At 35.8% G+C, this 21,431-nt stretch overlaps 1 pseudogene; it reads left to right on the forward strand.

Moving 5' to 3' along the window:
• The first annotated feature begins 19,632 nt into the window (after window positions 1-19,632).
• On the forward strand, window positions 19,633-20,929 carry LOC126940969 (proliferation-associated protein 2G4-like; annotated as a pseudogene).
• Window positions 20,930-21,431: the final 502 nt, after the last annotated feature.

Below are 21,431 nucleotides of genomic sequence, written 5' to 3' on the forward strand. Positions count from 1 at the left end.
TTCCTCTCATTCACTCCTACTTAACTCCCTAGCTTATTCTTTACAACAGATAATCCGAACATTTTACACTCATTGCAAATTCATAACTGCAGTTCGGTGCTTGCACGCTCAGCTGACTTTGCCTCCTACTTCAGTGATACAATCAATGGTAACTAATGTGGATTTCTGCCCTTTGTAAACCTCTCTGACTTCACAGATTATTCCTGCTCACCCTCTCTTTAATCTCTCTTCTTCTCTTTCTTCCCCCACCATGCTACCATTCTATCTTCTTTCCAGACAACTTTCTAGCAAACACTGTATTTTAACACCATATATAATTCCCAAACTCCCCTATCATTGGAAAGGTCACTTATGACCATTTTGTTAAAATCAGTTGTGGTCCTTTCTTATTTTCATACAACCCAGCTTGCCATTGAATAGCTTTGGCATCAAATATGGCTTGGAGGCTTTTAGTCTCTATCACCATGATTTCTGCTACCACTCCCCACCCGGCTCAAGTTATCCTCCACACAATGCAATCTAGATAAAAATGGTATTCTTCCTCTAAAAATACAGTGAAAAGGCTAATCTGTCAATTAGCTTCCCTTCTTATTGCTAAGCACCTGGTACATGAAATTCTGTAGGCATTAGAACTGTAGTATTTGATATTGAAGGATATCTACTTCTGGAAAATCTTTCTTGCCCCCAAGATGAAGCTCTCTTCTATTTCTCTTCCTGAGTGCTCACCTTATATGACTCTTTTGTCTCTGCTGGTCCCCATATTTAGGCTTTCTCTTAGGATCTAGCAAGGGCTCTTTGCTCTCCTGGGGTAATTTCATTCATTCCTTTGGCTCCAGTGATCACTTTTCTCCTAATCACTCTTACATTGTCGGCTCAAAGTTTAAACTCACTTTCTTTTAAATTAACCCCTAAATTCACACAGGAGATTATGTAACTATAGGTGTTCTTTAAAAACACACATGACTTATGTGAGTATCTCTAAAAGAAAATAAAATACATTTGATGTAGCCATGTTCTCCATGAATTTAATCTGGTTCTCATTTTTATTCAAGAGCTATTGAGTTTGTATGCAAGTATTCTCAAAATCTTCTGCAAACATCTGGATTTTTTTTCTTCAGGAATCCCTAACACAAAGTAAAGAAATGCACTTAAAGTGTGTGGGCTAGGTATCCAACTGATGTCCTATTTAATCCAGAACATGGTAAATGTTGTTTATCTTGCACCACGACTCACATGAATTAGAACTGAAGAGAATGGAACTTCTGATAGCTTAAAGAAAGAAACCATTATTTTGATGAGGATCAAAGAACTTTCCTTAATCTCTAAACAGGGAGCAAATTTCACTGTGATAATCTTGTTTTGAGATTGCTGATTATCTGATTTGTGGGAAATTAATCAGCTTATTTTATCTTTTATACAGAGAAGCAAGCGTATTGCTTATGTCTGGGTGAAGAGAGTACCTAACAATAGTAACATCAGTGACTACTACTATGATGATTTTTAGGTGCTAAATGATGGCACTATACTGGGATCTTTATCCTCACACTGATCCAAAGAAGACTATTATTATCCCTAATTCATAAATAAGAAAACTGAGATTAGAAGATCACTTGCTAAAAGTTATCCACCTAGTAAGTGGCAAAGCCAGAATTTGAATTCAAATCTGACTAATTTCAAAACCTGATGTTCTTATCTAGTTATGGGATAAAGAACACAGAATTGTGTATCTAAGAAGACTCTCATTTCAGCTCTGCCATTATTTACTGTGTTACTCTGAGCAAATTACATAAACTCAATAGGCCTTAATGTGTGTACACACATACACTGAACTAAGGCCCCTTAATGTTCTAAGTATTTTCAACTTCTTATTTGTCTCAATTTTTATTCTTCAGATCTGTAGAAATAGAGAAGAACTTCAGGCCAGTGTCAATTCATGGGTGATTTACAAAGAAAAGCTGATTCTATACTTTGTACATACAATGCAATAAGGCTCAGATATATAATGGTGAGCATAATAGGTATACACACACATACACACACACACACACACACCTGACATCTCTATGTTAAAAAGTCAGATCATGGGCTGGGACCCTGTACTAGTTGGTCTAGTAATAGCCTAACCATTAACTGCAACCACCTTCCTAGATTATGTGTTTAGGAGTTTCCTTACATTTCAGCATTAGATTTCTGAACATATCTTCAAAATAAGCAAGCAAAACTAAGTCTGTGGTACTAGAATCTTGTCTGGGTCATGCCCTCTTGAAAGTTACGCTGACAAAATTCTTTCTCATTTAATGAGGAAGAATAATTTTCTTCCTCCCTGCCTCACCTTCTTCATTTAAATGATAATTCCTTGGGCAGCTTTGTAATGATGTATTCCCTATTCAAATGATTAAAAATTATTAAAGTCTTGAAAATATGACACATGATGAGTTCATTCCTACCAAATATATTTAAGCATTTTGAAGAAAAGTAGTTCTATTAATTCAATTTTCATTTATCTTTCCTCCAAAAAATGCTTATATTAAAAATTATTTACAATGTATAAGAAAATCATCTAAGTTTTCTAGATACAATTTCTATACTCTTTAATTTTAGTACCTATAGAGGAAAGAAGCATGAAATATTCCTTTTTAAGGGAATAATATAAACTTTAAAATTGTTATTATTTTAGAAAATATAACATTATGAAACTGATCACACTCCAACTAAGATTGAGAGCAACGCAGAATAGCTTTTGTAACATTTTTTTTAACCCAATAGAAAAGATAAACAATAAGAAAGCTAAATGGTGGGATGAATAATTACAAGAAGAGCAATCCCATGGCTGCTTTTATTCCCTGGGGATAATGGTAATAAGGAAAAGGAGAAATCGTCCCAAATTTACAAACTTAATTACTAACAGTGTACGGGCTTGGCATGAGAGAGAATATTGAAGAGATCCAGCCACAGAGATTGTCATCACCCAATGAGCCACTATTTCTCATGGAACTGCACTGAGCCCTCTGAAGTATGTGAAACCACCCACTGAGTGCAAGGCAACAGCCCATCTAAGACTAAATAAGGGCAGAGCAGGAGAGCAGAGAGAGCTTCCTACCCTCAGGAGTCTTAGGAGGTCTGCATCTCTCCAGGGCCAAGGCCTGCTGCAGGCTGTGATGGGACAGCCAATTTCCGCCTCTCTGCTGTCTTTGCCAATCACGTTGCAGAAGCCTGCTGAAGGATGGGCAGGGCCACAGGGGTGAGGAACATTTCAAAGTCGGAAAGCTCTTCTTTGGTGGGTGGCAACTTCATCCCAGTTCTGATTTTTCAACTAAATACTGCTTTGAACCATATATACACATGTGATTTATTGAACTTTGAGGGTTAGGGCTTCAACATACAAAATGGGGGTTGGGGAAGACACAATTCAGTCCATAAGGTGGGGTTGCCATCCTCAGTTTCTCTCCTTCCCGGGACTCCCCCTTTACTTTTGCAATGGCCATGAGTGCCCTTAGTCCATCCTCTGGTAACCTAGACAGTAAAATGCTGTGTTTTGCACAGGAATTTCCACTTCCTCGAGTCATGCTTCAACTGCAGTCCGCACTTCAGCAAAAACAGCCAAAGCAGGGAAATGACACAGCAACAAATGTTTACTCTCTCTAAAATCTTTCTGATCTTTTTTTTTTTTGAACTTTCCAGAGCCTTTAGAAGGTTGTTTAGTTATTGCTCTTGTTTTGTTTGCTATTGCATCCAGAGTTGATAGTTTTCATTGCCACTGATTAATATGGCCATCGTTTTGTTAATACCACACTTAATTTTGCTGCACAGAAGACATTTTGTAATGCCTGGAGTCACTTTGATTGTGGCAACTTGGTGCTACGGGCATCTAGTGGTCAAATGTGCTGCTAAACATTCTACATAGCACAGAACAGCATCTCACCCTCACCCATGACAAATACTGCTTAAAGCAATTAAAGAGCATCAGAATAAATGAAGCTACATACTATGTTCTTTGGAAGATACAACGTTGTTAAGTTCTCTGCTCTCCCCAAATTGATGTGTAGATTCCAAAGAATTCAAAGTCACAGCAATCTCTCTTGAAAAAAAAAAAAAAGATAAGCTGAATTAAAAATGTACATGAAAATGAAAGGATCAAGGAGAATCAAACAACTTATATGATAAGAACAAAGTTGGAGGGTTCATATTACCTAATTTCAGGATGTACTATAAGGCTGTGGTGTGGTATTGTCATAAATGTAGGCAAATCGATCAGTGGAAGTGAACAGGGAGTCCAGAAATAAACCCAGCTATGCAGAGTCAGTTAATTTTGAAAGTGGAGATAAAAATTCAATAGGGAGAGTAAGGTATTCAAGCATATCCTATTGGGACAACTGCATATGGAAAAAATAAACAGTGTCCCCTATCTCATTCCCATACATACAAATACTTCTTGATTGAATCACAAAGTTCTTAAAAGAAATATAGTTTAACTAAACTTGCCAAACTGCTGAACAATGTAATTTTACTAATTTACACTCTCACCAGAAGGTATCAAATTCTATTTCCCCATATCCTCGAGAATACGTTGTTATTGTCAGGTTTTAGATGCTTGTCAATTCTTCCATTTTCTGAAAATAAAATCTTCAGGGACCCCAATACTCAGATCTACATTGACTTTCTCAGGTGTCTGTACCCTGAGAAAAGGGGATTATCCAAGCATTTCAAAGATTAATGGACACAAGGTATCTGCTGATATTAATATCCAGAGACCTAAAGCATCATCATGTCTCTCCTGTTAAGAGTAGGACTTAACAAGGACTGGCTAATTCATGGCACGTGTAAATCTTCATGATCTTGAATTTGGCAATGGATTCTTAGGTATTATGCAAAAATCCCAAACACAAACAACGACAAAAGGAGGTAATTTGGACTTCATCAAAATTAAAATGTTTTATTCTTCAAAGGACATCATCAAGAAAGGGGAAAGGTAAGCTATAGAAATGGAGAAAAATATTTGCAAATTATGTATCTGATAAGGATCTACTATCCAGAAGATAAAAGGACTCTTACAGCTCAACAACAAAAATCACCAACAGTCCAGTTTACAAAATGGGCAAGGGCTTGAATAGACATTTCTCCAGTAAAGACACACAAATAGCCAAGAAGCACAGGAAAAGATACTCAGCATCATCAGTCATCAGGAAAATGTGAATCAAAACCACAGTGAAATAATACTTCATGCCCACTAGAATGGCTGGAATCAAAAAATTGGAAAATAAGTGTTGGCAATGATGTGCAGGATTGGAACCATCGTATATTTTTGGTAGGCATGTAAAATGGCCCAGCTTCTGTGGAACAGAGTTTGGCAATTCAAAGAAAGGTTAAACAAAGAAATACCACATGACCCAGTAATTCCACCCATAGGTATATACAAATAATTCAAATCAAGTATTTAAACAAATACCTGCTTAAATACACACACGTGTTCATAGCAGCACTATTTGCGATAGCCAAAAGGTAAAACAGCCCAAATGTCTATCAATAGATTAAATGGTAAACAAATTGTAGTATATACACACAGTGAAATAGTCTTCAGAAGTAATGAAATGATGATCCATGCTACAATGTGGATGAACCTTGACACTCTGGGAGGTCGAAGTGGGAGGATGGCTTGAGACCAGGAGTTCTAGGCTAGCCTGGGCAACATAGCAAGACCTTTTTTTCTACAAAAATAAACATTATAAAAAAATGAGTGCACCTGTACTCCTTGCTACTCAGGAGGCTGAAGCAGGAGGATCATGTGAGCCCAGGAGTTATAGGTTACAGTAGGCTACAATCATGCTACTGCACTCTAGCCTGGGTGACAGAGCAAGAAGATGTCTCAAAAAAAAAAAAAAAAAAAAAAAAATTGCTAAATCTGTTTTGTGAATTTTTTTAATGAAATAAAATGGAGAAAAAAATCTCTACTTAATAGGTCGCTGAATATGGCTTTCCAGAGTTGTAAGGTGGCTTCTGCAACTGAAGCAATATCTGGAGTGACTAAGAGCTGATGGGTACTCATTCATTGCACACTCAGCAGATGAGACAAGCCCTTCCTTGAAACAGAATCTGGACAGCACATCTCTGTGTCTACCACACATAAGATTACTCATATTTTTCTGTCTTCTTATGTTCCTTTTTTTCCTTAGATTTTTTCCCCTTTACCTAAATTCTCAAATTATTAATATAAAATCGTTCATAATATTATCTTTTTATTTTCTGAAAAATATGTAGAGTTCTGTCATACCTTCCTAATATTGTTTGTGTGTGATGGGGGAGGGGGGCAGGAGGTGAGTGTGTGACCTTTCTTTTATTTTCTAGAATTTCATCACAATAAGTTTACCAAATTTATTTTTCAAAGGACCCACGGTTGGCTTTGTGGAGCCCATCATATTTTTTCCACTAATTCTATTCTTAAAGTTATTACATTCTTTCTTCTAATTTCTCTGCTTTTAATTGCCTTATTCTTCTAAATTCTTGAAATGCATGCTTACTATTGACTATTGAGCTGTTTATTTACTGATTTTGTCTAATCTATGTATTTAGGTCTATATGTTTTTTCTCTCAGCAAAGTTTTAGGTTTATCCAACAAATGTTGCTATATTGTATCTTAGTTATAATTAAATTAAAATAGTTTCTAACTTCTACTATGATTCCTTCTCTGCTCCATGGGTTATTTAGAAATTTCTAAATATGATTTCTAAGCTTGTAGGTTTTTTAACTTACCTTTTTTATATTGATTTCTAGCTTAATTGCAATATGATTGACACATACTCTGATTTAAATATTTTGAAATTGAGACTTTATATCTCAGCAGATGTTCAATTTTTATGAATGTTTCATGAGTACTTGAATAAAATATATGCTCTAGTATTTGGTTATAGTGATCTACATATGTCAGGTAGATAAAGATTATTAATTGTGTGCTTCAAAATTTTTTTGAAATTTTAGTTTTTGTCTGCTTCTTTTTATCACTTTCTGAGAGTGGTATGTAAATCTCTATCAGGAGTCAATATTTGTCTATTCTCCTTGTAGTATTGTCATCTTTGCTTCATACATTTTGAGGTCGTATTACTAGACAAAATCAAATTTAGAATTTCTGTATGTGATAGATGAATTAAACTAGTCACTGTAAAGGATATTTTGTATTTGTAGTTTTGTTCTGTGCTTTGTACCATATTAACACGGATACATCAGATTTCTTGTGACAAATAATTGCATGGTAATATTTTTCCATCATTTTACTTTCCACCTTCCAGTATTTTTATATTTTAGTTGTGTCATTTGTAAGCATCATGCTGTGGGACTTTTCAGTATGATAATCTGTCTTATAATTAGAGAATTTAGTTCACTTACATTAATGTAATTGCAGATTTATTTGCTTATATATGTACTTTATTCTTTGCTTACCATCAGTCTTACGTTTTTTTTAAAAAAGATTTCTGTCTTATTGTTATTTAATTATTTTAATTATTTCATTTTCCCTGTACATTAACCTAGAAATTTTATACTATTTTCCTTTCAATGGTTACATTCAAGATTCAAACATGCATCCTTGAATTATCAAAATCTAATTTAATTGGTATTTGTATCTTCATTTGGTCATTTCACCTAACTTTATATACTTCCTGATTTAGTATATTTTAAAATGTAATTTAATATTCTATCTCACTCCCTCTCGTTTTCCTTCTTTCTCTATATATGTATGTATATATGTATATATTGTATTTATATGTGTGTACATTTATATAACAGCTATATTGAGATAAAATTCACATACCACAAAAATCACCCATTTAAGGTATATAATTCAATAGTTTTTAGTATATTAACAGTTATGCAACCAACACTGTAATCAATTTTAGAACATTTATCACTCCAAAAAGGAAACCCTATAGCCATTAGCAGTCACTCTTCATTTTTCCCCAAACCTTTCACCCTAGAAAACCATTAATCTACTTTGAGCTTATGTAGCTTTACCTATTCTGGATACTACACATAAAAGGGTACACAATATGTGGTCTTTTGTGACAGATTTCTTTCACTTAGCGTAGTTTTCAAGGTTCTTTCAATCTATATTATGCATTAGGACTTAATTCATTCTTTATGAATGAATAATGCCGTAGTATGTATTTATTACATTTTGTTTATCTGATCATTCATTGATGGGTCACGAATGACCATCAGTTTGTTTCCACACTTTCAGCTATTATGAATACACTGCTGTGAACGTTTGTGTATAAGTTTTTGTATGGACATATATATGTAATTCTCTTGAGCACATGCCTAGGAGTAGAATTGCTAGGATATATGGTAATTCCATGTTTAAGACCTACCTAACTACTTCCACCGAACTCATTTTACATTCCCACAAGGAATATACAAGGGTTCCAGTTTCTGAATGTTCTTGTCAACCCCTGTATTCTGTTTGTTTGTTTGCTTTTTGTTTGTTTGTTTTTAATTCTAGAATTAAAAAATTCTAGGCACCTTAGTGGATATGAAGTGATCTTTTTGTGTGTGGTTTCAATTTGCATTTCTTCAATGACTAATTATGTTGAACATTTTTTTCATGTGCTTTTTAGCCATTTATATATATTCATTGGGGAAATACCTACATAGGTTCTTTTCCCATTTTTCAGTTGGTCTATTTATCTTTTTGTTGTTGAGTTATAAAAATTCTTATATATTTTGGATACTAGATTATTTCCAGATATAATTTGCAAATATTTTCACCATTCTGTGGGTGTTCTTTATTCTTTCTTGATGATATCCTTTGAAGGTTTTAATTTTTTATTAAACCCAATTTACTTACATTTTCTTTTGTCGCTTATGATTTTGCTGTTACAGCTAAGAAGGTTTGCTTTGCAAAAGGTCAGGAAGATTTATGCTTCTATTTTCTTCTAAGAGTTTAATAGTTTTGGCTGTTACATTTAGGTCTATGATCAATTTTGAGTTGATTTTTATACATGATGTAAAGAGGGGTTTTGAATTCATTTTGTTGTCGTTCTGCATAATCACTTGTCCCAGCACCACTTGTTGCAAAGACCTTTCTTTTCCCATTTAAATGTTTGGCAGGCTTGTTAAAAATCAATTTAATGTAAATGTGAGAGATTATTCCTAAACTCTTGATTCTATGTCAATGATCTGTATGTCTGTACTTATACTAGTACCACGTAGTCTTGATTACTGTAACTTTGCTATAAGTTTTGTAAATGGGAAGTGTGAGTCCTCCAACTTTGTTCATGTTTTTCAAGATTGTTTTAACTAACTATTCTGGGTCTTTTAAATTTCCATATGAATTTCAGAATTAGCTTGCTAATTTCTGCAAAGAAGCCAGCTCTGATTTTGATAAGGATTGCATTGAATCTGCAGATCAGTTTGAAGAGTATTGCTATTTTAAAACAGTATTATAACAATGTCAGAACAATAAGTCTTCTCATCCATTAACAAGATAAATCTTTTATTTATTTAGATCTACTTTTTCTCAACAATGCTTTGTACTTTTTTAGAGTCTAACTTTTGCATTGCCTTAAATAATTTTATTTCTAGGTATTTTATTCTTTTGGATAGCATTGAAAGTAGAATTTTGTTCTTAATGTAATTTTCAGATTTTTCATTGTGTATAAAACTTCAATTGATATTTGTAATATCATCCTGTGTCCTGCAACTCTGATGGACTTAGTTATTAGTGATCAGATTTTTTAGTGAATTCCTTGGAATTTTCTATATACGAGATCATGTCATCTGTAAATATAGTTTTACTTCTTTCCAATTTGGGTTCCTTTTTGTTTCTTTTTTTTTTTTTTGACTATTGCTCTGGCAAGAGTCTTCAGTGCACTGTAGAACAGAAGTGTTGAAAGGAGACATCCTTACCTTGTTTCTGGTCTTAGAAAACAAAGGTCACTTTGACTCTTGTTATTATATGTTTGCTAGTAATTTGTTGAGGATTTTGCATCTATGTGATATTGGTCTATAGTTTTATTTTTTGTGTGTAATATCGTTATCTGGTTTTGGTATTAGGATAATACTGGCCTCATAGTATAAGTTTTAAAGTGTTCTTCCTTTTCTATTGTTTTGGAAGAGTTTGTGGAAACCTGATATCAGTTTTGTTTTGTTTTGTTAATTTTGTAGAATTCAGATTCACCAGTGTAACCATCTTGTTCTCGTCTTTGTAGTTTTTAAATTCCTAATTCAATTTCTATACTTGCTATAGGTCTATTCAGATTTTCTGCTTCTTTTTTAGTCAGTTTTGTACCTTGTGTCTTTCCAGGAATTTATCTATTTTATCTAAGTTATCTAATTCATTGGCATTCATATTTTAATTTTATTCCTTATAATGTATTTATTTGTGTTAATTTGGTTGTAATGTCCCATTTTTCACTTTTGATTTTATTATTCTTTCTTTTTTTCTTGCTCATAATCGCCTAATAGTGTGACAATTCAGTTGACTTCTCAAAGAATCAACTTTTAATTTCATTGATTTTTCTCTATTGTTTTTCAATTTTATATTTTTATCAACTTGTACTCTAATCTTTATTATTTCCTTCCTTCCGCTCGCTTTTATTCCAGTGTTTTATGGTTGAAAACCAGACTATTGACTTAACACTTTCTTCTTGAATATTGACATTCACAGACACGTTCTCCTCTGAGCACGGCTTTAGCTGCACCCCGGAATTACTGGTACAGTGTGCCTCCATTTTCACTTTTCCTTTTCATTTCTTTGACTTATTGGTTATTTAGAAGTGCACTGTTTAATTTCTTCATATTTTTGAATTTCTGAAATTTCTGTTATTCATTTGTAATTTTATTCCATTGAGGGCAATCTTTGTTTGATTTCAATTATTTTACATTTATTGGGGTTTAATGGCTTATCATCCAAATTCCATTGTAATTTAGAGCTCCCTCTGTCTTGAATATCTTGACATTCTATTTTTAAAAAAAGACAGTTACTTTGGTGAGGGCTTAGGAGCTCTCTGTTCTTATGCTCTTGCTTCACCTGGGTAAAATGTCTGAGTCCTGCTCTGGAGCTGGAGGTGGGGCAATGACCCACTTCTCTTGCAGTGGCACTTCTGCTTTATAATCAGGACGCTTTGTGGGGGAGGTAGCCTCTGGTGTCTTACATTAACTCTCCAGATGTGGACCTCTGACCTATGAGCAAGTTGGGGAGGGAGCATGGATGAGGACAAGGTAACTGGGGCCACAACATTCTTGGCCTGAGTGAGGTTCTTGGGGTAGAGCCACCACTCTATGAGTTGGAACTGGAGAGAGAAAGCAATCTGCAACTGGAACTAAGGCAGATGAGAAATGCTTGCAGACTGCCTCTGCCCAAAAGATACCATAGCTTGGGACTGAGAGACATGGAAACTCTGTTTTCTTGGTCACACCCATCCAGAGTGGACCTTCTGTCACACTGAGATGTCAGAGGATAGAGAGAGGTATAGGCTGTGACTCAGGAACCATAGACTCCTACTGTTCTTACCAAGATTTAATAGAAAATTGCTCTATGTTTTGGGAAGAAATTTCAGAGGATTTTATGAATGCAGTTTTTAAAATATAATTTTCACCAATTATGGTTGTTTCCCTGGAAAGCAAGTCTATGGAGTTTCTCATGCCACTATTCTGGAAATGGATCTCTCACTGTACATTGAGTTACTACTTTTTAACACTGCCAGTATTCATTTGGATATACCATTTTCCTTCCCAGCTTCTATCAAGTATCAGTTTATTTCTCCAAACACTGTTTTATATTTACTTTAGTGCAAGTCTTCTGATGAAAAATATTCTGTTTTTCCTTTGTCTTAAATGATTTTATTTCATTGTTTTTGGTAGGATATTTTAAAACCAGATAGCAAAACATTGTTAGCATCATTGTTTTCAACATTTTGACAGTATCTTCATTGTCTTCTGGATTTCACAGTTTTTGTTGAGATACCAGCTGTCAGTCCAATCTTATTTTTTTCTTGCAAGTTAATACTACATTTGGCCTTAACCATGAACATCCAAATTTTATTATTATTTTCTGCCTTTCTCATTTATGATTTATCTCCATGAGTTTACAATTCAAAAAAATTACACGATTCAGTAACAATATCTTTAAATGTAAAAGCAACAGCAATATTTGTAAAAGTTACAAGGAACTATAAGCTCTGGAAGGAAGGAGAATGTCCCTCATAACATTCTCAAATCAGGATAAATTGAGAGAGTTTAATAAAATGAAAATGTATTGGTAGGGTGTAAGGATACCATGAGAGATATAGTTGCAGTACCACCAGGGATGGTAATTGCAGAGTTGTTACTACCCTAGAAAGGAAGTGGTTATAGGAACCTTAGAGGATTGAGCTCTAGCTACCTTGAGAAGAACACAGCTTTCCCTGTAGAAGGATACAGCTAGCTTGAAGGCATCCCACAGGGAGCAAGACCAAGAAAAAATAAAATCTAATCTTACAACTTTGAAGATCATTTGTCATTCTCTCTAGTTTTCTTTAGGTAATTTTGTTTGTTTTGTGTTTATGTTTTTGAGTGTTCTCATAAGTATGATTTTCTTTGTTTTGATGCTGCTTGGAGTTTACAGGGTTTTGTGAATCTTTAACTTGATGTCATCAGTTTTAGAAAATTATTTGTTCATATATTCCTTATGTCTCCTCTATTACTTTTTCTTCTGGAATTCAAATTCTATTTTATACCCTAACTATTAATATATCCCCTATACTCCTTACTTTGTTTTGTATATTTTCCATTCTTTTGTTTCTCCCCCATTCTAGATATTTTATTTTAACCATCTTTCTCTTTACTTATTCTGTTTATCTGTGTGTAAACTGTTGTTAAACCTGCTATCTCCTTAACCTATTGAGATCTAAGTTATTGTACCTTTTAGTTCAGAATTTTCTTTAGTTTCTTTATGATTTTCAGTCCTTTGCCAAGTTCTCAAATAGCCTGTGTCTTTTAAAGTATGTGCTTGGCTGGACGCAGTGGCTCACGCCTGTAATGCTAGCACTTTGGGAGGCTGAGGCAGGCGGATCACCTTAGGTCAGAAGTTTGAGACCAGCCTGGTCAACATAGTGAAACCCCGTCTCTACTAAAAATATGAAACTTAGCTGGGCATGGTGGCGGATGCCTGTAATCCCAACTTTGGAAGGCTGAGGGAGGAGAATTGCTTGAACCCAGGAGGCAGAGGTCACAGTGAGCCGAGGTCACGCCACTGCACTCAGCCTGGGCAACAGAGTAAGGTTCTGTCTCAAAAATAAATACATAAATAAATAAATAATAAAGTATGTGTTTGATAACTCCATATTTTGGATCCTCTGTATTTTTAATTCTGTTATCTTCCATTATCTATTATTTCTCATATTTTTACCACATTGTCTTGTCTCCTTTTTTTCTGGTATGGGACTGTATATGAAGAGTTGTAAAAAAAAATTGAAGCCTAGGATAATGTCATCTTAATCTAGAGAAGGTTTGCCTTTGCTTCTGGTAGACAGTCTGAGCCACTAGCAGCCACAGATCATTTTGATCAAATTTTAGGAAGTGAGACTCCTTGAAGCTGGGCTTTAGTAGGTTTCACAGCTGATTTCTTTCTGGTTCACACTTACAAATAAGACAGAGTCCATCAGAATCTCCATCTAAAGTTGCACTTTTTATTAGAGCTCCTCATCTTTGGCAGATGCTGAAGAGCAATCTTTGTTCTCTTCGCTCAGAAAGCTTTAAAATGTCTACTCAATGTCTCACTCTCTCAAATGCTTCTTCTGGTTTAGCAGATGCTTCTTGCAGAAAAGTTATCCCCAGATGTCTGGCTCATTTACCTGGATTTTCTTCCTTCAAAGGGCTTAAGACTTGTAATTTCTCATGCTTTGCTAGCTCTGTTAGGTATTCAAGCAGATGATTTTTATATTTTGTCCCTCTTTTTTTCCTTTATGATTTTATTATTTTTTTAAATTTCCAACATTTATTTTAAGTTCAGTGAAGAGGGAGAGGATCAGGAAGAATAAGTAGTTGTCTTTCTTTTCTTATGTGCTCAGCAAGGGGGTTATTCTACAACACATTGTCAGCCATTCCTCAAAACAGAAACTCTGCAATCTGACTTCCAAACTCAACATAAGCAATATCTTTAAAAACCTAAAAATAAACTAACAAAAAAATCAGTGACTTCATGATACATTTAAAATACAATCGAACTACCTAATTATTAGTATTTCTACAAGGTCCCACAAAAGCTGGACACAGCTTGTTTATTCAAACTTAACTAATGTCCCCTGAACTCACTGACTCCTACCAGATCAGCCTTTCTGTTCCTCATACACACCAAAGAACCTCCTGTCACTCAGTCTTTGCATTTATTGTTCATCTTGGAACGCTACTACCAGAGCTTTCCAAATGATTTATTCCTACACATCCTTATCTTTGCTCAAATATTTCCTCCTCAAAACATCCTAGCCTGCCCACTCAACTTAAGAGACTTCCCCACTCCCTCCTCTATGTTATGAACAACACCATCTTTACTTGTTATACTGCATTTACTACAATCTGTAATTATCTTTACTTTTATTAGATTTTTATTTTAACATAGAACTTTGTGAATCACTGTTGTGTCTTTAACACTAAGAATGACGCCTGGTACAGAGTAACTACTCATTAACTATTTATTTAAATAAATGAATTATGGCCCATGACTATAAGCAAATTCATTATCTTCTTTGACCCTCTTTTCACCTTTTATTTTAAGTGGTGATGATCATCATCCTAATACCTGCCATAACTGGTTGATAAAATATTAAACATGAAAATATCTGATGCCTACAAGATATTCAATAAATTTTTTTTGCCTCCCTTTTTTTCACTCTTTCCTTTTCCCAGGTAGTTACTGAATGATAAAATAAACACCATTTTATTTTTTGGCATAATCTATTATTCCCCTGAGGAGTCTAGTAAGGGTTCACTACTAATGCAACACATTTATAGAATGGGGCTGGGAGCTTTCAAATTTCCCTGGAAAAATATGGAATTTTTTTCTTTTTGGTGATTTCTGCTTGGTCTTGATAAAAACCTCCTTGCTCCTTGAAAATAAATGTTTGCATAAGTGAAAAAAAAAGGAATAAAATAAATACTTATCTGATTTGAGTTTGGCATTAATTTGTGTATAGCAACTGTATTGGAAATATAGCAAAATGCTTGCTTTTGCTGTGAATCCATTACTGTCACCTCCTGTTCCCTAGTCACTATCTAATTAAGGCATTGCCCGGATTTTATGTCCTAGAAGTGAGGTGGACAGAATTTATTTACTGCAGGACCCCTGGCTACACGATGGTTAAATGATCTGAATACATGTGGCTACTTACTAAATATGATTTGACTATTATTTATTAGTGTTGAGACATTTTGGAACTTCAATTCCCATGTATCCCATTATTTCTGTTCTTAGATTTTTAATGAACAAGCACTTCACCAAGTAGATCTCATTAGCACAGACATATCAGGATTGGTAGATTTGTTCTATACTTCATTCCATGGGGGAGCAGTACGACCGCATTCTGCAGAGGTTGGCAGGGCTCTGGTCTGCTGCCATTGAGTTATAGAATATAAGATAATGCATGCATAATAGATTAGCAATTTGAAACAGTTCCTTCTTGATTTTATATATCCATAATACGTTAAACCTTGTTCCAGGAGAAGTCTTTCAATTAAGGAGGACTCAATTTATTCCATCAAATTGTCTTCACTACCTGTATCTGGCATTAGGAACAAGAAATTCTTACTTATTAGGATCTTACACTAAAATTCTGTGCATTCTGTTTTGCTTGTAGATAGCAGAGTGACTACAAATTTCTTGTGTTTAAATACTTTGCGACCCCATTAGAGAGAGAGCACAGAACAAAAATATTCTGTGTGTCATAAACATAGTCATTATTTCTAGCACATACTGAAAATTACCAGTATCAACAAGGATATGAAAACCTTCAAATTAAAGTCACAAGCTAAAACACAGTAAATAACCACTGTTTTTACAACAAATGTGAGGCTATGAGTCTATCGAATGTGAAACTGTAAGAACTGCATACACTATGAAGTTTAATATGTCTTGAGAATTTCCTTTTAGGTAGGCACATTGCTTATAACATGTTCACTAGAACCACATTATAATTAGAAATATTTGAAAACTCCAGCTCTTGATGGAGGATGTATCTAATAGTATTAATTGATTTTGACATTATTAATGAATTTATTCTGCTAAAGCAAATGCTGCTTTTTGAGATGAAAGACATGGTTTTAAAATTTCAATGGTTATCTTAGAGACACACAAAATTGGCAAATCCAGATGCCTTTGAAAGTTCATAATCACATAACCTGAGTTATTAATTAGGTCTTCTTTTTTGAACAACTTTAGTTATTGTTTTATAGACTACATTTCATTTTTTCAGCTGCTGTATTGGTTTGTATTTTCATCACAATTGAACAAATACTTATTTGTGAATCCTCTTGCTAGCAATGTATTTCACAAAAATTCTCTTGTGCATTTAAAATGTTTGATGTAGTTTCCAGTAAACCATAGTTATTAAATGCAAAATAGTGGATGAATTGCTTATATTCATCCCTTTAGCAGTCCTTCATTTATTCTTTAGTCACTAATTCATTTATAACAACATTCTCTACCTCTTGAGGCTTTTATTTTTTATTATTTATTTATTTATTTATTTTGACACAGAGTCTCACTCTGTTGCCCAGGCTGGCGTGCAGTGGTGCCATCTTGGCTCACTGCAACCTCTGCCTCCCAGGTTTAAGTGATTTTCCTGCCTTAGCCTCCTGAATAGCTGGGACTACAGGCATGTGCCACCACGCCCAGCTAAATTTTGTATTTTTAGTGAGACAGGGTTTCACCACATTGGTCAGGCTGGTCTTGAGCTTCTGACCTCGTGAGCAGCCCACCTCGGCCTCCCATAGTGCTGGAATTACAGGAATGAGCCACCGCGCCCGGCCACCTCTGAGGTTTTTAATCCCATAAAACATGTATATGGGTTTAGAATAGTACTAGCATGTAATCAAAGCTCAGTAAACATTATTATTATTATTATTCATTTAATTATTCAAATAATTGTTAGAATCCATTATGGACAGGTAGATGCTATGTAAAAATGATCAGTAAGACACATAAGTATTCACACCTATGAAACATATTCCATGGATAACCAACTGTACAAACATAAGTGTGTGCTTGGTAAGATGCTTTCCTATTAACCATGCCAGCAAAACACATAAACATAAAATGTCAAGCCCTTTTCAAAAATATCTCATTAGTAACATGTCTCCTTTTCTTAAAAACTAAGAATTCAGGGATTTAACAAAAGTTTTAGAGCTGCTTTCAATCATCGTAGTCTCTACAATAGAAAGAACCCTACAGTAAGAGCTAGGGAAGTTGGTTCTAGCTGATAGCAAGTTGTCTATATGACCTTGGGTAGGTCATGGAAACTTAGTGGGTCATGATATCTTCACTTGTAAAATGAAAAGCAAATATCCAGAAGATAAGGCCCAGGAATTTGCAGTTTAAAAAAGCTCCTTAGGTGCTTTTATTACTAAAACCTAGCCAGCCAGTGTTACAAGGACTGCGAGCAATTCTCCTAAATCTTTTACACTGACAAGAACTTGAAAAACCAGTGAATGAGTGGATGATATGGTTCTGCTTTTTTGTGCAGTATATAAATGTTACATCTAGAAAGTCCCTAGTCTTAAGATGAGTGTTATTAATGCATTTTGTCAATGAGGTATTACTTTGGATTCAAAAAGACATCAATTAAAACGACATCCATTTTGTGGCAATTAGACATGTCAGTTCTGCAGCTTAGTATGAATGACTTTACAGTCTCATAATTTTAATATCAATCTCAAAACAGAGGAAGCTTTGGCCATGAGAGGAGGAAATACAATTGTGAACTGCACAGTACAGATGAGATTTTTAGAGGCATTGTGACAGCCAAGGGGTAGAGTCAGGTATCCAGGTACTTGGTAGACAAAGAATAAATTTTTGAAATTGAGACTTGACGTCAGAAAGAAGATGGGAATGCAGAATCTGTTCATCTGCTCATTTATTCCACAAATAATTACTGAATTCTGGCATTATGCTAGCCACAAGTTTGCAGCACATGCAATTATAATATAGTCCTCAGTCTTAAAGTGATTAGAGCTTACTGACCAGCAATTCCCACTTTTAAAATTTGGCCTAGATCATGGTTAAGCTATTAAGCACCTTTAAAAATTATCTTACCAGGCCGGGCACAGTGGCTCATGCCTGTAATCCCAGCACATTGGGAGGTCGAGGAGGGTGGATCATGAGGTCAGGAGATCGAGACCATCCTGGCCAACACAATGAAATCCCGTCTCTACTAAAAAAAACAGTACAAATAATTAGCCGGGCCTGGTGGCAGGCACCTGTAGTCCCAGCTACTAGGGAGGCTGAGGCAGGAGAATGGCGTGAACACAGGAGGCGGAGTTTGCAGTGAGCTGAGATCGCGCCACTGCACTCCAGCCTGGGCGACAGAGTGAGACTCGGTCTCAAAAAAAAAAAAAAAAGAAAAGAAAAAATTATCTTTCCTTTGTAATTTGATAAGACTAATTTATTCCAAAGTTTAGTTTCAGTGATAGTATCCTTCATGGCCTTTGCCAAATCACATATAATCTCCATGATGATTTACTTTATGTATTTTTCTTTGTATCAACTTGCTATTTATACCTAAAAACAATTGAGACAGCCAGGTGGGAGGCAGTTCCTGGAGAAACTCCAACCAGCCTCCCCACTAAGGTGACGCCTCGGGAAGTTCATGCCCTTTGCAGTTGGGTGGAGCTTGGCCCCTCCTCTTCCTGTGTGAAACCTAGGATTCCAACCGTCTGGCAGGAAGCACTGTAGCGGAGGGTTTCTCCCTTGTTTTTTCCCTCTTTTCACCCAATAAAACCCTGCTTTACTCACCCTTTAAACCATCTGCGAACCTAAATTTTCATGGCCATGGGCCAAACAAGAATCTCATCTTTAGCTGAAGTAATGAAAAGTCCTGCAACACAATTATTTAAAATGTAAAGTTTAAATCAGTACCATAAGTAAGAAATTAATACTGTTTGCCATAAATGTATGGTAACCATAAAAATAAATACAATGAAAACCAAATAATAACGTTAAGTCATACTTAGATGCAATTTCCTGATCAGTGGTCAATAATGGCTTTCATGTTTTTAAGAATGGGTACTAGCAATCATTAGAAACGTGTTAAAGATATGTTTTCAACAAATTGTTGCTTTCTCCTTAACCCAAAGTACCCAAAAACAACAACAACAAAAAATCAAGTTACTAATGCTGATTCAATTATACATTATACATAATAGGGAGAATACTAGGTTTAACAAATACAAAAATTTCCTAACAGACTCTGAAAAATAAACATTGACATTAAAATATATCCCCATACATAGGAACCCCCAAAATCTCACTCTCGCCTGGCTGCTCTCTTGCTTACTTGCTCTTTCGCTTGTCCCCTTCTCGAGGATCCAAGGTGCTCTGACCACAGCCTGCAGCTGGGATGGGAGACAGAGGAGGTGGCTCAGGGAAAATGAGACTGCAGTGCTGGTGGTAGGAAGATGTTGGGCAGGGACGAGCAGCAGGAGCAAACTATCGCTGAGGACCTGGTCATGACCAAGTATCAGATGGGTGGGTGACATCACCAACTGGGTACTTTGGTCCTTGGTGGAAGCATCCAGCTCAGGTATGTGGATACTGAGCCTGTGTGAGGAAGGTGATGCCATGATTATGGCAGAAACAGGGAAAATCTTCAAGAAAGAAAAGGAAATGAGGAAAGGTATTGCTTGTCCCACCAGCATTTTGGTAAATAACTGTGTGTGTCACTTCTCTCCTTTGAGGAGTGACAAAGACTGTATTCTCAAAGAAGGTGACCTGGTAAAAATTGTCCTTGGTGTCCACGTGGATGCCTTCATCGCTAATGTAGCTCATACTTTTGTGGTGGATGTAGCTCAGGGAATCCAAACAACAGGGCAGAAAGCAGATGTTATTAAGGCAGCTCACCTTTGTGTTGAAGCTGCCCTGTGTCTGGGCAAACCTGGAAACCATAACAAACAAGTGACAGAAGCCTGGAACAAAGTTGCTCCTTCATTTAACTGCACGCCAGTAGAAGGTATGCTGTCACACCAACTGAAGCAGCATGTCATTGATGGTGAGAAAACCGTTATCCGGAACCCTGCAGAACAGCAGAAGAAGGACCATGAAAAAGCTGAATTTGGTGTTTTCATCAGCATAGGAGAGGGCAAGGCCAAGGATGCAGGGCTACTGTTTACAGAGGAGACCCCTTTAAATAATACGGACTACAAATGCAAACTTCACACGCCTTCTTCAGCGAGGTGGAAAGGTGTTTTGATGCTGTGTCATTTGCTTTAAGAGCATTTGAAGATGAGAAGTAGGCTTGGATAGGCGTGGTAGAGGGTACCAAGCATGGACTGCTGCAACCATTTAATGTTCTCTATCAGAAAAAGGGTGAATTTGTTGACCAGTTTAAATTTGCAGTTCTGCTCATGCCCAATGGCTCCATGCTGATGAGCAGTGGTCCCTTTGAGCCTGACCTCTACAAGTCTGAGATAGAGGTCCAGGATCCAGAGCTAAAGACCCTCCTACAGAGTTCTTCAAGCTGAAAAACCCAGAAAAAGAAAAAAAGAAGGCTTCCAAGGCTGCAGAGAATGCCACCAGTGAGGAAACATTAGAAGAAAAGGAAGCTGGCAACTGGGGTGGGGCCTTCTCCCCAGATTGCTGCTCCTGCCTCATCCCCTTCCCACTGTATCCCAGGCTCTGTGAAGTGCAGTTCTTCTTCTCCACCTGGGAACACCTGCAAAGCAGGGGTCTCCTTGCCCCCATCCCAGTTCCCCAACCCACCCCCTTCCAGCAATAACCAACTCCAACTGACTCTGGTCTTGGGAGGTGAGGCTTTCCAACCGCAAAAGACTACTTTAAATGAGAAAAAGAAATTGAATAATAAAAGCAGGAATCAAAAACCAAAAAAGAAAGAAAGAAACTCCCACAGATTCAACAACAAAAAAAGCTCTTAGAACAACAGAAAGACTTCTTGGAACTATTAAGTGATTATAGCAAGGTTGCAGAATACAGGTAAATATGCAAACATCAACCACTTTCCTATATATGAGCAAGGAACAAGTGGAATTTCAAATTAAAATATATCACCTACATTAACAACAATGCCATGAAACACTTAAGTATAAATCTAACAAAATATGTTCGAGATCTATATGAAGAAAATGACAAAACTCTGATGAAAGAAATTAAAGAACTAAGTGGAGGGATATTCCATGTTTATTCCTAGAAAGACTCAATATGATTTTTCCCAACTTGGTCTATAGATTTAACATAATCCCAA

The sequence above is a fragment of the Macaca thibetana genome, chromosome 18, assembly GCF_024542745.1.
Source record: "Macaca thibetana thibetana isolate TM-01 chromosome 18, ASM2454274v1, whole genome shotgun sequence".
Taxonomy (NCBI): domain Eukaryota; kingdom Metazoa; phylum Chordata; class Mammalia; order Primates; family Cercopithecidae; genus Macaca; species Macaca thibetana.